The sequence below is a fragment of the Aotus nancymaae genome, unplaced genomic scaffold, assembly GCF_030222135.1.
Source record: "Aotus nancymaae isolate 86718 unplaced genomic scaffold, 86718_ANA_hifiasm-v0.15.2.pri h1tg000030l, whole genome shotgun sequence".
NCBI lineage: Eukaryota > Metazoa > Chordata > Mammalia > Primates > Aotidae > Aotus > Aotus nancymaae.
The window spans coordinates 19126397-19141131 of NW_026988443.1; the positions used below are offsets into that span (position 1 = coordinate 19126397).

General features: G+C 37.4%; 1 long non-coding RNA gene across 5 annotated transcripts in view; it reads left to right on the forward strand.

Annotated features, from left to right (window-relative positions):
- Positions 1 to 14735, forward strand: part of LOC105724165 (uncharacterized) — an 85787-nt gene that overhangs the window by 68216 nt on the left and 2836 nt on the right. For 2 of the 5 annotated variants that reach the window (XR_010344776.1, XR_010344780.1), the window contains one exon: positions 5558 to 5658. The exons of the other annotated variants lie outside the window; for them this stretch is intronic. This is a non-coding gene — a long non-coding RNA (uncharacterized LOC105724165). Of the gene's footprint in view, positions 1 to 5557; positions 5659 to 14735 lie in introns of those variants that run through there. 5 annotated transcript variants of the gene reach the window in all.

Here is a 14735-nt window from a genome sequence, read left to right on the forward strand (position 1 = left end):
TAAGGCCTAACACCATAAGAACCCTAGAAGAAAATCTAGGCAAAACCATGCAGGACATAGGCGTAGGCAAGGACTTCATGACTAAAACACCAAAAGCATGGGCAACAAAAGCCAAAGTAGACAAATGGGATCTAATTAAACTCCAGAGCTTCTGCACAGCAAAAGAAATAGTCATTAGTGTGAACTGGCAACTAATAGAATGGGAAAAAATTTCTGCAATCTACCCATCTGACAAAAGGCTAATATCCAGAATCTACAAATAACTAAAACAGATTTACAAGAAAAAAACAAACCCATTCAAAAGTGGGCAAAGGGTATAAACAGACACTTTTCAAAAGAAGACATTTATGAGACCGATGAACGTGAAAAAATGCTGATCATCCCTGGTCATTAGAGAAATGAAAATCAAAACCACATTGAGATACCATCTCATGCCAGTTGGAATGGTGATTATTAAAAAATCTGGAGACAACAGATGCTGGAGAGGATGGGGAGAAATAGGAACACTTTTACACTGTTGGTTGGAGTATAAATTAGTTCAGCCATTGTGGAAGACAGTGTGGGGATTCCTCAAGAACCTAGAAATAGAAATTCCATTTGACCCAGCAATCCCATTACTGGGTATATATCCAAAGGATTATAAATCATTCTATTATAAAGACACATGCACACATATGTTAATTGTGGCACTGTTTGCAATAGCAAAGACCTAGAACCAACCCAATGCCCATAGATGATAGACTGTACAAGGAAAATGTGTCACATATACACCATGGAATACTATGTAGCCATAAAAAACGATGAGTCTGTGTGCTTTGTAGGGACATGGATGAATCTGGAAACCATCATTCTCAGCAAACTGACACAAGAACAGAAAATCAAACACCAGTTGTTCTCACTCATAGGCAGGTGTTGAACAATGAGAACACATGGACACAGGGAGGGGAGCATCACACACTGGGGTCTGTTGGGGGGGACTAGGGGAGGGACAGCGGGGAGTAGGGAGGTTGGGGAGGGAAAACATGGGGAGAAATGCCAGATATAGGTGACAGGGGAATGGAGACAGCAAACCACCTTGCCACGTAGGTACCTATGCAACAATCCTGCATGTTCTGCACATGTACCCCAGAAGCTAAAGTGCAATTATATATATATACACATATGTAATTTCTAGTTTATAATTTGCATATACAGGGCTTTCCCTAGGTGAATACAAATAGCAATTTATTTATTTATATGAATAAATCCAATATGTGGTGCTGAGAAGAAAAAAATAAATATATGAGACTGGGTAATTTGTAAGGAAAGGAGGTTTATTTGGCTCTTCTGCAGGGTGTGCAAGAAGCATGGCACAAGCATCTGCTTCTGGAAAGGGACCTCAGGAAGCTTCCAATCATGGCAGCAGAGGACACGGAGAAGGAGAAAGTATGTCACATGGTGAGAGAGGCAGAAAGAAGGAGAGAAGAGGAAGGTGTTAGGCTCTTTTTAACCATCAGTTATCATAGGAACTAATAGAGTGAGAACTCAGCACAAAACTGTGCATGAAGGATCTGATCCGTGATCCAAACAGCTTCCACTAGGCCCCACTTCCAATGCTGGGGATCAAAATTCAACATGAGATTAGAAGAGGACAAATATCCAAATTATATCACCCTCCCATAAGTAAGAAGACTCTCTGGAGTCCAATGTATTTTAGTTCAAGCTACTAGGGAGGATAGGACAGGAGGATTACTTGTGGAGCCCAGGGGTTCAAGTCCTGCCTGGGCAACATAGCAAGATCCCATCTCCAAAAAAATGGAAACCCTCTTGTCAGAGTACATCAGATATTTCCTGTCTTCTAACTTCAACAGAAACATCCACATTTTTTAAGTCTCAAGCCTACCGATCTTGGGACTTTTTAGCCTCCCTAATCACATGAGCCAATTTCTCATAATAATAATGATAACGATAGGATATATAAGACATATATTCGTTCTGTTTCACAGAAGTCTAGCAGCATTCTCCCTCATATCAAAATCAGTGCTTTTTCTATGATGTTAATGCTTCTCTATGAATAAAAACCTGGATCACATTTTATGCTAACACTTAGGAGTAAAAAAGATATCCATTACTTATTGTACACCATAAAGCATGTTTTCCCAAGCACCATCTTTTTAAATTATTTTTAGAACTGCTTTTTTATTCATGCCTTTATTCACCAAAATGTTAAAGAAATAGAAGCGACACTGTACTGGTTGGAGCAGAGATTGTAGGCAAGGCACTGTCTGCTCTCAGGCCCCTTCTGCAATTCCAGAACCCCACAGAACACATCTTGAAGAAACAGTAAATATTTCAACTGGCCTTTCACACCTCTGAAGATATGAATGACAGGGATTATTTTCTGTATTTGATATAGGAAGAAAAATCTGTGGGTTTAAGTGAATGTCTCATGGCAAAGCATGTTTTCTGCAAAGCCTAAATAGCAGTGTCCTGATCTGGGGTACTAGAATTCTGGCTTCGTCATTTCCTCAATGAATTTTTCTAAGAAGTTGGTTATTTCCAGTTAGCACACTCATGTAAATCACTTATGAGCATCCCCAAAGTCTTTCACATCTCAGATAGCCTAACAAGTCCATACCAATTCTATTGACTCTCTCCATCTGAATACAAATGATAAAGAAATAGTTTATGTTTCATATTGACAGCGAGACCATTATGAGAAAGCTAAAGTAGTCCAGTGGTTAAAGGAATTTTAGCTGTGTGAGTTAGGCTTAACTTTTTTTCCCTCCCCTGCTTAGATTACTTCTCTGAAAATGAGGATGATTATGCTATCTCATGGATTTTCTGTGACAATTGAAAGGACCATACAGAATAGCACCTGTACTAGAATTAGAGATAATTATATTAGCTATCAGTAGATATGTAAATTCTTCATAAGGTAAATATTATTTTAATTTTCAGATCATGAACTGGATATATTGAAAACATAGTTAGAAAATCAATGGCAGGTTGCCTCAGTGAAGAGCAGCGTGTTTTGTATAATACAGAAAAATAGAATTTCAATTTGTTTTCAATAAGACCAAGTTCTACTAGCACACTGAAGTACTGAATGCCAAATTATCTCATTCAGACAAAAGTAAATGTCCCAAGCTCAATAAAATAAGATAATTGGTTTTGGCTTTTATATTAAATTACTATTTGGCTACACACTGTAGTTTCAGAGCAGATGCCCTGCAGGTGAATGGAGCTATAGATGAGGTTACACATAAACCATATGTCCCCTTTATAAGTCTCCTTGTACTGTCTGTGGTTCATTGCTTTCCAGAACATAATGAAGACCAAGTGCTTATAATGCAGAAAGGGGGTCAATCGGAAAGCACAGAGGCTAGAATGGGGTCTCCTCGTGGTCCAGGTAATGACTCACATCCTTATGTAGTGGCATGCAGTGTAAAGCAGGAAGAAACATCTATCTGACCCTAGAGGGATTCTTGGCCTTAAAACCTGCAAAATCTCATGTCGGGATCTGAAGATTGATAGGTCACTGGCAGGCTCCATGTGCTTTTCCAAAAAAAAGGAAAAAAAAAAAGCACTAACAAAGAGGATCCCCAATGAGTTTTTAGTTAACTCACTAACTAGTTTAAGCACCTAAGCTAACCGCCTACAGATAATTGGTATGTTATCTGTACTGGGTCTTACGTTCACACAGTTAGAAAATATTTGTTTTTTACCTGAGTACTAAAGGTGCTTCTAACCTGGCTCTCAAATAACAGATACTATGCTAAAAAAAAAAAAATGAAATTATAAATCAAAATGACTAGGTTTTAATTCTTCTTCTGCCATTAAACTCTGTGAGTCCCTATTGCTAGGTTATTTAGGTATTTAGGGTCTTAGTAAACTCACTGTGAGGTTGAAACCATTGAAATCCCCATTTAAACAAATAAGGAAACTGAAGGTCAAAGAGTTGAGATATTTTATGGAAGATCACACAGCTGGTAAGCCGCAGAGTCAAGTTTAAACCAGGTTTGTTAACACCACTGCCCACAGTCTTGGACCTGCCTTTCTATCTCCTACTGTACTGAGTGCTTATCAAATCATTCTGAACAAGTGTCAATGTGAATTGCTGGTTTTCACAGGACACAATCTTTTCTTTTATTAACTCCGTGGTCATAAGTCAATTATTCCAACTTTTCTGAGCCTCTATTTCCTTATCTGTAAAATGTAAATGAGATGATAAGAGTAGTTAAGTCAGCCTATTTTAAGGACTAAATGAATTATTACTTTTAAAGTGCTTGGCACAGGACATCAATAAACAGTGTCTATAACTATTACTATTTATTATTTCTTGAGGCTACCTAGTGACTTAAAGCAGCAATTAGTATAGAGCTAGTATCAGCTGACAGACACAAGTGTCATTCACATTCAAGCAAACCGTTTAATAAAGGTAAATATCACATCTAAATGCTACATTAAAAACACTGCTATTTATGGTACTAGCAAAAGACAGAGTTGAGCGGAGGCTGTGGCATAATCTCTCAATGTTGGAAAAGCATTAGAATCACCTAGGAGCTTTAAAAAATGTCCATGCCCAAGTCCCATTTGAGACCAATTAAAACAGAATCTCTGGGTGTGAATCTGCATATCGTTACATTTTTAAATCACACCCACATAAGTTAACTTGGAGTTAAGAAGGGACCAGTTTATGAAGGATTTTGAATTCCATGACAAATTAGTATCTAGGTAGGGGAGTGGGGCTAGAAAATATTAGAGATTCTGCACAGGGCTACTATATACTTATTTATAAATCTTTTCACCTTTTAGGGATGGCTTCTGTTATTGTCCTTTGGTTCAGAATAAAGAAGCTTTTAGTTTCCTCTGTTTATTGAAGTTCATATAAATACACTTTCTCTGACTTGGTTGTTCCATAATCAAATTGCCATCTCACTGGAAGCCACCCTAATCCTATTCAGAGAATAACCATTTTTTTCCTCCTGACCTGAAGTCTCACGTTTTATCTTGTTGACTGGGTATTCAAGAAGTGAATTCAAACTGTTTAAAATCCTGAGAGTTAAGATCACCCTGACATTGTCAGGTAAAAATATAAAGGAGAAGAAAGCAGAATATAATTTGCTTATCTTCAACATAGCTTTATTTCTTCCAGTTTTAAGCATGGCTTTGAGTGTGTGTGTGTGTGTGTGTGCGTGCGTGTGTGTGTGTGTGTGTGTGTGTATTAGTAGTAAGGACTAGGACTGTGTGGGAGCTCAGAGATGGGAAATGACAACTCTCTAGTCATGGAGCCATAACACATCCCTTCTCTGAGCAGTAACTCCCAACAAAAATCACCTTGTGGGTGTTTAAGCCTTTTTTTATTGCAAGAGAGTTACCCATGTCCGACCTGGTGAGTGAGTTGGTCCAGTAGACTGGGATTGTTAATCAATCGGAGAACCATTGTAAGATCCAAGTATTTACAGTCTACAGCCCATTAAAGTCTGCTCTATGTATGTAGTCTTTGTCACTCCCCAACTGCTAAGTTGTGTCAGTTGTTAAGTTGTTTACTTAACGCAGGCTTTTGTTCTATCAGGAATGATAGAGGAAAAAAGAAACGTGAGATGAAGAGACAGTGCCCACTCTCAGAGTCATAATCCATTTGTGCATGTTTGGGAGAAAGACAGAGAAAGAAACTTCCAAATGCATTACTGTATGGTAAGTAGCAGGAGTGGAGAGGGTGAAACACACTGGAACAGCCCCTACCTGACCCTTGGTCAGTAAAGAAAGACTTATTCAAAGAGAGTTGAGTTTTGTAGGGCTTCTCTATGAGAAAAGGGAAAAACACAGCCTGTGGAAAGCCAGAAGAAGCAAGAAAACAAGGCTTTTCTGCAGAGGTGCAATGTCAAGGGGTGCTATAAGTGAGTCAGACAAGAGATTGGCACATATAACATCATAGGCAGTAAATGTAACAGGCAAGATTTCATCCTTTATTCTGAAGGTGACTCAAAAATAATTTTGGCTTTTAAGTGGGAGAGCAACATAGTTTGCTTATTACTTTAGGTGAGAAGGAAGGCATTCCTGATTGCTACATTTAAAATCACATGGGAATATCAGAGGAAAATGTCAGGTTATTGAAAGAATTCACGTTCTATCATATAAGAAACAGACGATAGAACTGGTGCAGATTTTAGTCTGGAGGAGTAAGACCAGTGTAGAATACCTGATGCCAGGTGAAAGAGGAAGAGACATTTTTATTTGAAATTTTTGGAAACCAAAGGCCTATTAGTTACTGGTGCTGTATTTCAGTTCAACATAAATATACTCCCTCTTGATGTTCAGAATTGTTTCAAGATGGGTTGCTTTGCCTTTTGCATCTGATTGATCTTTGGTTGATGCTGTAAATGAACATATCCAATGGATACTGGTTTGGGTCTACTTAAGTTCTTTGCAAAGACTGTATGCCCATGTGGATAGCTTTGGTCACCATATGCAACCACTAGAAAGTGTGCTGAGGAAACAAACCAGTTAAAGGTCACTAGTGGAGCAAACTTCCTCAAGGGCTGAGATGGAAGTTCAGATAATGAGAATTCTTTGTACTCGTTGTAGGCACATTCTTTCAATTGGAAGCAAATAACAAAGTTAAGGTCCTTGGAAATCTGTGGCCTTCACCTTAAAAGCAGAAGGACATGATTCAAAGAGTTCTTGATTGGGTCCTCCCTGAAAGGTTCTTATATCACTTTTTTTCATAAGCTATCATGATTTATAGAGCCCAGGCTCGTCTTTACAATTATATTACTGAACATCTTTTTTTGTTAATTTCCAGAAACCTGGAAGTAAAATGTAGCTCATAAAATGCTACATGTTAATAAAAGGATATTTTGAACTGGAACAAAGCATAGTATAGTTATATGTGCTTTACATGTACAAATAGTTATGTGTGTAATATGTTATCACACATAATATGACTTTAACATATTATCTTTTAAACTACAATATTGTAGAGATGATAATCTATGAGTAATGAGAATATTCATGGACACTCAGAAAAATAAGAGAAAGGAAGGTTTGTAAATATCTATTCTTTCAGTTTAATATGCATTTCAGTGACAAATATGAACCAGTTTCCTGAGCAGCTGAACTGAGATCTAGAACCATTTTACTTGACATTTCATTTGACATTTTGAATTAATTTGCCTTTGCAATCATGGAACCAGAATAAAATTACATGTTGATTGATAATCTTAGAGCACTGTACTTGGAATCTGTTAGGTTGAACCATACAATGTTACCAATATTTAAACATTTTAACCTAACAATTGGCAATTTCTGTGGTTTACACTAAGGGAAGCCTTTGTTTCAGTCTTTGTTGTACCACAGAGACTTGAAAATTAAATAAGTCATTCAACTTTTCAGAACTTAAATTTTTCTCATCCTGTTAAATGTGGACAATAGCAGCAATCTTTTAGCGGTGTGTGGATTAAATGAGACATTGGGTGGGTAAACATATTGAAAATTGTAAAGTAATTTGAATTGCATTTAGAATCCTCAAAAACCCCAGTAAGATTGTTGGGTTTATAAACTTTCACTCCTTGCTGGTTAAGTGATTGTTTGGTTATAATACACAGGGGTTTATGTGTTTATATTTCTTTCTGAATATGATCTGACTTTCCTCTCGTTTAGTGTTTATTCTCAAAGCTGTTTTTTTCCATCCTTGGATTTATAGTACAGATTTCTTCTGAATGGGTAGAATATTTATACATTTCATTAACGATATGTACTCAGGCTTTCTGGTCCGTTCATCCAGTAAAATGCTCAGCAGAAAATGTGCTTGAGGATTTTCCCCTACGGTTAGGGAGCTGAAATTAATTCTATTATAATTTCCAGGAGCTTTAAGTATTTGTTTTGTTTAGGAGTCAAACAGCTGTGTTGGCAAAGCTTTTCTTATTGTTAATGTGTTTTGGCCATTTATATCTGGATGATACATTTTACAAGCATTGATCAGACAGCACTTTCAACAACTCTTTTATGGACTATGGTTCCAACCTCCAGTGAGCCCTTTTCAACCTTCAGTTTCTCTCCCTTTCAAATCTATTGTCCAACTTACCAGCAGAGTTTTACTTCCAATCATAAATGGGATTGTAATATCCTCTATTTAAAAAGAAGCTTTCATGACTCCCCTGTGTGTAAAGAATAAAATTCCCAATACATGGTCTACTGTACAAGGACTCCTTAAAATATTACTCGGCAATAAATTGTCTGTAGCTTTTACTCTCCCTTCTCCTAAATCCATCTTACTAGACTCTTCACCATTTTCTAAATATTCTATCATAATGTTACTTTTTCTCTGCCTATTCACAACCTGGTCTTCTACCTGTAATGGCTTCTGTCTTCTTTGACTAGCAGAATCACCCTTATATGACAGCTGAAATGCCATTTCTCTATGAAGCCCCTTTCTCCTCCCCTAGGCAATTCATCATTTATTCCCCTTAGAACTGTGCACAATCATTTTATGATGATAATCTTCTTACTTACCTGTTTCTCTTTCTCCAGTTTGTGACCTCCCATAAGCAAGGCCTCTTACTTACCCATGCTTGCTTCCCTAGGACCTAGATGCTCAGCTAACATTTTTTGAAGGACATATGAAAGGTAGATCTTTCCTACATTTATGAATCCTGCTAGTCCTGCCTAAATGACTCACAGTGAAAATTTGTAATTACTCAGTGAATGTCCAAATGTCTGAAGCTCTCAGAGAAGAAAATTACTGGAGTTTTCAAGAAAGACTGACTTTCAGATACATGATTTCCTACACCCTGGCAAAATGTGAAGGGGTATGCATGGGGTCTTATTCCCCAAATCTGGCCATAAATAGAGATAACATGGAGATGATTTGTTTTGGTGTCTGGGAATAGCATCTGGCATTTGAGCTGATCACTGGCTTAATGAGATGCTGTAGATGTTGGTGTTACATTCACATCACAGAAAGTGATTGTTTAACTGTATTTGCCCTCAGGGAGAACACATCTGCATTAGTTGGTTCATTGCATAGGATTTTTTTTTTTTTAAGAGGGACAATGTTGAGTTACAATTGGCCCATAAATGAGGAACCACAAAGATGAGGGGTACACATGACATCATTAAAATAAAAGAAATTGAGGTAATTAGATGAACATGAAGAATAAAAGAGCTTCTATGTATTCACATTTGGACCCACATAGGTGAAGATTTGACACAGGAAAGAGCTGTGAAATGCATGTCCCATTGTGCCAAAAGGAAAGTATACTCACTACAGGGAGGGCATCTTGTTTCTGCCACAGGGAGACAGGCTTCCTTAGCAAGTTAGCAAGTGAAACAAACTGCCACATAAAATAGTTTTCTTGCTCTCTAAGCAGGAGGCAAACAATAATTTGTATTGCATTTATAGTAGTAGGGAGTAGACTAAACCAATGTTTCACAAACATTATTATGCATATGAACAACCTAGGATCTGGGTTAAATCCAGATTCTTTTTCAGAAGATCTTGGGTGGAACCTTTGATTCTTCAGTTCTAACATATTCCTAGCTAACGCTGCTACTGCTGCTCAGTGGTTCACACTCCCTGAGTAATGCTGCACTGGGTAATAGGGAAATGTCGTATGTCATAACTGTTAGGAACATACGTTTAAAAATCAGAAAGCCCTGATTTGAGTCTCAATCAGATGTAACTCTGGGAAAGGTACTTACCTTTCTGAGCTTTAATTTCCTCATCTATAAAATAAGATTGCTATTGCCTCTCATATTATCTTGGACCAGCTTAATGAGATGCTTGTATGTAGAACATTTGATGTCATGCTCAGTACATACTAAGTTGCTCAATAATGTTAGTGATTATATTTTAGCTTTAACAATATAGTGTCTTTCATTTCATTTCTATAATTACATTATTCTGATTTATTTCCAAATGTATCAGAATAGTAAGAAGACAAAAACTGACCATAAAAATTAATTAAAGTGAATTTCATTATTCTGATCATATAATATTAATAAAACTACAGCCAATATCAGCCCAGTGCAAATTTCTTTTTTCTGACGAGTAACTATACCAACTGGAAGATTTAACTGAAATATCACCTATTTTTAAAATTTTATACCTTACTGATAACCAGCAGGGGATTATCGCTCATCTTTTGGGCTCCTCTTGTGTACCTGCTGCAGGCATCTCTTAAAGCATTCCTCATAGAACTATGCAAACAACTGCCTGAGAGCAAGTATCTCTCCTCCTCTGAAATGGGAATGTATTACATTTGTGGACTATGTCCTACACACATTGTGTCCCTACATGTATATCTAACATGTAGTATGGTCAATAATGTGTCCTCTACTATAATCAATGAACAAAAAGCACAGATGAATAGCTTAATGGATTAATGACTTGGGAAAAGTCAATTGTTGGTGCTCACATTTTCCTTTCAAAAACTTCTTACCCTGTCATAAATAATTTCTGCCTCATTGAGATGGGGTTTTGCCCCAAGATACTGTGATGATAATTTCCATCAAGGTATTTTCAACAAAAAATATAATACTTGTCTTCTTTTTGAGGAAATTATATTTTAACCAGGGTTATTAGGAGATATGTAGACACATGTGAAGATATATCATTATATAAAAACAAACCAGAAACTGAGATATGATATGGATATTTGAAGTGAATTGTAGACCTTTTCAAATTCTTTTCAAATGATATATATGCAACTCAGTTTGTTCATGAGGTCAGTTTCGCATCACATCAAGAGTGAAAATTAGGAATAACGAAATTGCTCTGTTTGTACTTTTGCTCTGACTTTATGGAAAGACACTTCCTTTTTTGGCACTAATTGGAGACACTCCATCCACTCAGCCAAGAGCATCATGCAGAGTATGCATCATTTGAGGAAATTCAAATGGCTGGGAAGTTAAGACCTCTAGATTCTAAAGAATCTTGCAGATCATCTTGTCTGTTCTTTTGTTTCTAGAGACAACAGCTGTGTTGAAATGCAGGCAGCCCCTTGTTTATATCCTCCTTGTGGACTAAAAATAATTGATTTATAACTCTTTTTTTGCAAATACTTTCAAATAGTACAAAGGAAAGTGAGGCCAGGCATGGTACGACCCTTGCCTTGCTGACAATGGCAGCTACTAGAATTGCAAGTAGAGTAGATAGATAAATCTCTGCAATTCCTCATGAAACAAACTAACAACAGCAGAAAATAATATTGTTTATTTTATAATATTGATAATTGTTATACTATTAATAATAGTAGCTGCTATTTATTTAGTGCTTCCAATATTTTAGGCATTATACTAACATCTAAATGCATTTTCAATTTGGTTCACTTTTTAATCTCTACCAAACGTCTGAGAAGGAGGTGCTATTGTCCAATTTTAGACAATAGGAAAGTCATCTTAGAGATTAACGATGTAGACAATATCAGATCTCTGTACATGCAAAGTCATGTCCATCACAGAGCTCTATGCCTCGCTATCCACAGAAGCACTGTGATATCCATTTCAAAAATGGCAGCATCGCTTGTTCAAAATCCTTAAGATTGGTGAAAGATACACAAGAATTGGATTTCCCAGATAAAATGTTTATCTTTTTGGATCATAAAGATTAAGAGCACTAGTGTTTTTAAAAGCTTCTTAAGCAAATGCCTTAGAGGTATAATAAGCACAATTCCTTGAATTTCTCTCTGAAGCTGCTCATGGAGTTTCACTCTCTGTTGGCCACTAAAATCTTTAGCCCTATCTGTGCTTTGTGGCTTTCATTACAATGTTCCTCCTAGTGTCTGTAGTCGAAGGCTATAGGACGCACGTGGCTGGATACAAAGTTAACCCTAGCATGAGGCACTCAGAACCAGCGGAGACCAGTATTAGGGCATGCAATAATCATCTCTTCTGCAGGCTTAAGATCTTTAGGTTTTCCCCTATCTTTGAATTGAGGAACTCCCAATTTGTGAGTTTTCCTTTTGATTTTTTATTCAGTACAGCTGAGCCCACCTAGAGGGTCTGGCAGACCCATTGCTCAAGTCTGTAACTGAAATTGGATGGCCTGACTTCATATTCAATTGGAACATTTTTCTTCTTATTTCTCTTTTTAAAAATCAATAAATGGTTTATGATGCCTTTCAAAGGGATTGAATGTGTGGAAATAAGGTTTTTCCACAGTATTATGGCAACTAAACACTCTGGAATAGATCCAATTTTCAAATATCCATTCTTGTCCCCCATTTGTACATTAGGTCAATATTTACTGACTTTTTATTAGACAGATATGCTTTCCTCAGAGAGCAGAAAAGGAAAGGAAGTCTTTTTGATCATCAACATTTTTGGTCAGGAATTAGACTTGGAGATACACACACACACATATATACACATATACATATACACATATGTATATACTTGTGTATATATGTATAGATGTGTGTGTGTGTATTTTGTCCTTATCATGCTGACATTATAAAAGTGGAAAAATTTAAGCTTACAAATTTCTCATGGCTGTATTGCTTTTGAGTAGCTGAGATAGAGTTCCAACCCGATAGTCTGTCTTTAAAGCCTATGGTCATTTTTCTCAATCGTCCTATATCCTCAAACTTATTTCTTAAAGGCAAATTTTTCCTTCTTCATCCAAACCTATTTCTACTGAGAACACACCCCAGGCACCTGGTCATCTGGCTACAGATGCCAGGTAAAGGAGTAAATTTATTCGTCCTGAGCCTTCTATCTACTCTACCCCACTTCCTGCCTGTCCTATCTTTTCCTGACCCCTTAATTCTTGCTCCTGGGAGATGTGAATCAAACACCATACACCGGAACTGGTGCCTGCCTGAAGAGCCGTGATTGATTGCCATGTACTAATTACTTGGAAGGATTGAGAGTGGGTATGAGAATAAAGATGATCATAGTACAGTTAAAAAGAGATTTGTTTCTCTTTTTGCTGCTCCCCTGTCATTTGCAAATGTCTGTTGGTTTTCTTTCAGCATATTTGTGATTAAGAATCCTGCTGAGATGACACTTGGTGGTTAGAAAAGCCAAGTGTTTCTGCATTTCTGCAGGTAATTTAGCGGTGCAGCCACGGGAAGCTCATTCACACATTACAAGAGCAAGGCTCTCCATAACCTTCTGAAAAGTCTGTAACCATTGATGTAAAAATACTAAGGTGAAATTTTCTAGTGAGAATATAACTGATGAAATATTATGAAGATTTTCATTAATAAGTTCTTTGACTATCAGGGTTTCACTTTATCTTGCTGCTTCTCTTAAACACACACAACACCACCATTCTGATGATGGTTAATAACCAAAAAAGTAAACAAAGTTTTTAGGTAATTTAGGTGGCAGACACGCCTATCAGGTATCTTTACTGGAATATTTCTAGGTATGAGTCAGGGCCAGGGGAGCGTTGAAATTAAATCTTTCTAAGGAAAATAACCTACACAGGTTTGCAAGATTCAAAATTATAAGAGTGACCCCTAGTGACTATGAAACTGCTTAAATCTTTCCCGAATCTCAGTATAGTGTTCAATGTGAACGTCTGAAGAAAGTGGATATCCTTTTTTAAAGCACAAACAAATTATTTATTTTGAATTTAGTAGTTATGTTTTTAAAATAATAGGAATGGACTATCCCTCAAAACATTGTTTTTTCAGCCCCAGTAAAATACATACGTACTTTACTATTCCTCCTTCAGTTTGCATCGAATATCCTGCATTTTGAACCTACTGCATGCAAAGTGCCCTGAACCTCTTGAGGATAGGAATATTAAGGTCTCCTTATGGTTTCTACAGTGCCGGAAGAGTCAGGAGGAAAAAGACAAGCGAACAGAAGCCTTGCAGGGCAGTGGGGTGATGAAGGGATAAATGAGACCACAAAGTGTCATAACAGGGGGTTCTAAGAGCAGAACCATTTGTATAATGGTTGCATAGCCATTCCTATGGAGGACAGATCAGAGTAAGAGTTTACCCAATGGGAAGTGAGAGGGAGCAGCTCTACCTAGGCACAAATAAATGAAACAACATGTGTTTGTGTAAGAATCACAAGTAGGCCAGGAGCTGTGGCCTCATGACTGTAATCACAGCACTTTGGGAGGCCGAGGCGGGCGGTTCACTTGAGGTCAGGAGTTTGAGACCAGCCTGGCCAACATGGTGAGATCTCATCTCAACTAAAATACAAAAATTAGCTGGGTGTGGTGGAATGCGCCTGTAGTCTCATCTACTTGGGAGGTTGAGGCAGGAGAATGGTTCAAATCCAGGAGGCAGATGTTACAGTGAGCTGAGATTGTGCCATTGTACTCCAGCCTAGGAGACAAGAGCAAGACTCTGTCTCAACAGCAACAAAATAACAATAATTAAAAAAGAATCACAAGTATTTCAGCAGGGATAGAGACTTGAGCTATCAAGATGTACAAGATGGAGCTTGAGACATAAGCATGAGATAGCTCAGGACAGTCTTTGTACATTGCTGTTGGCCATCCTACTGAAGGCAATAGGACTAAGTTTAAGCAAGAAACTAAGGTGCACTGATTAGCATTTTGGAAGAATTGTCTGGCTTCTAGGCAGAAGGTAGTCTCAGAACAACCAAGACTAGTTGCATTGAGACAAGATAGGAGGACTCCAGCATTCTCACTGTTGGAAATTTAAGGATTCTCTTTCTTCAGCTGAATCATAGATAGCTGAGCCTGGTGCTTTATACTTCATTCAAATTCATATTATCAGTAGACATGATATGTTTTGAAAAATGCATATTGAATAAAAATTAGC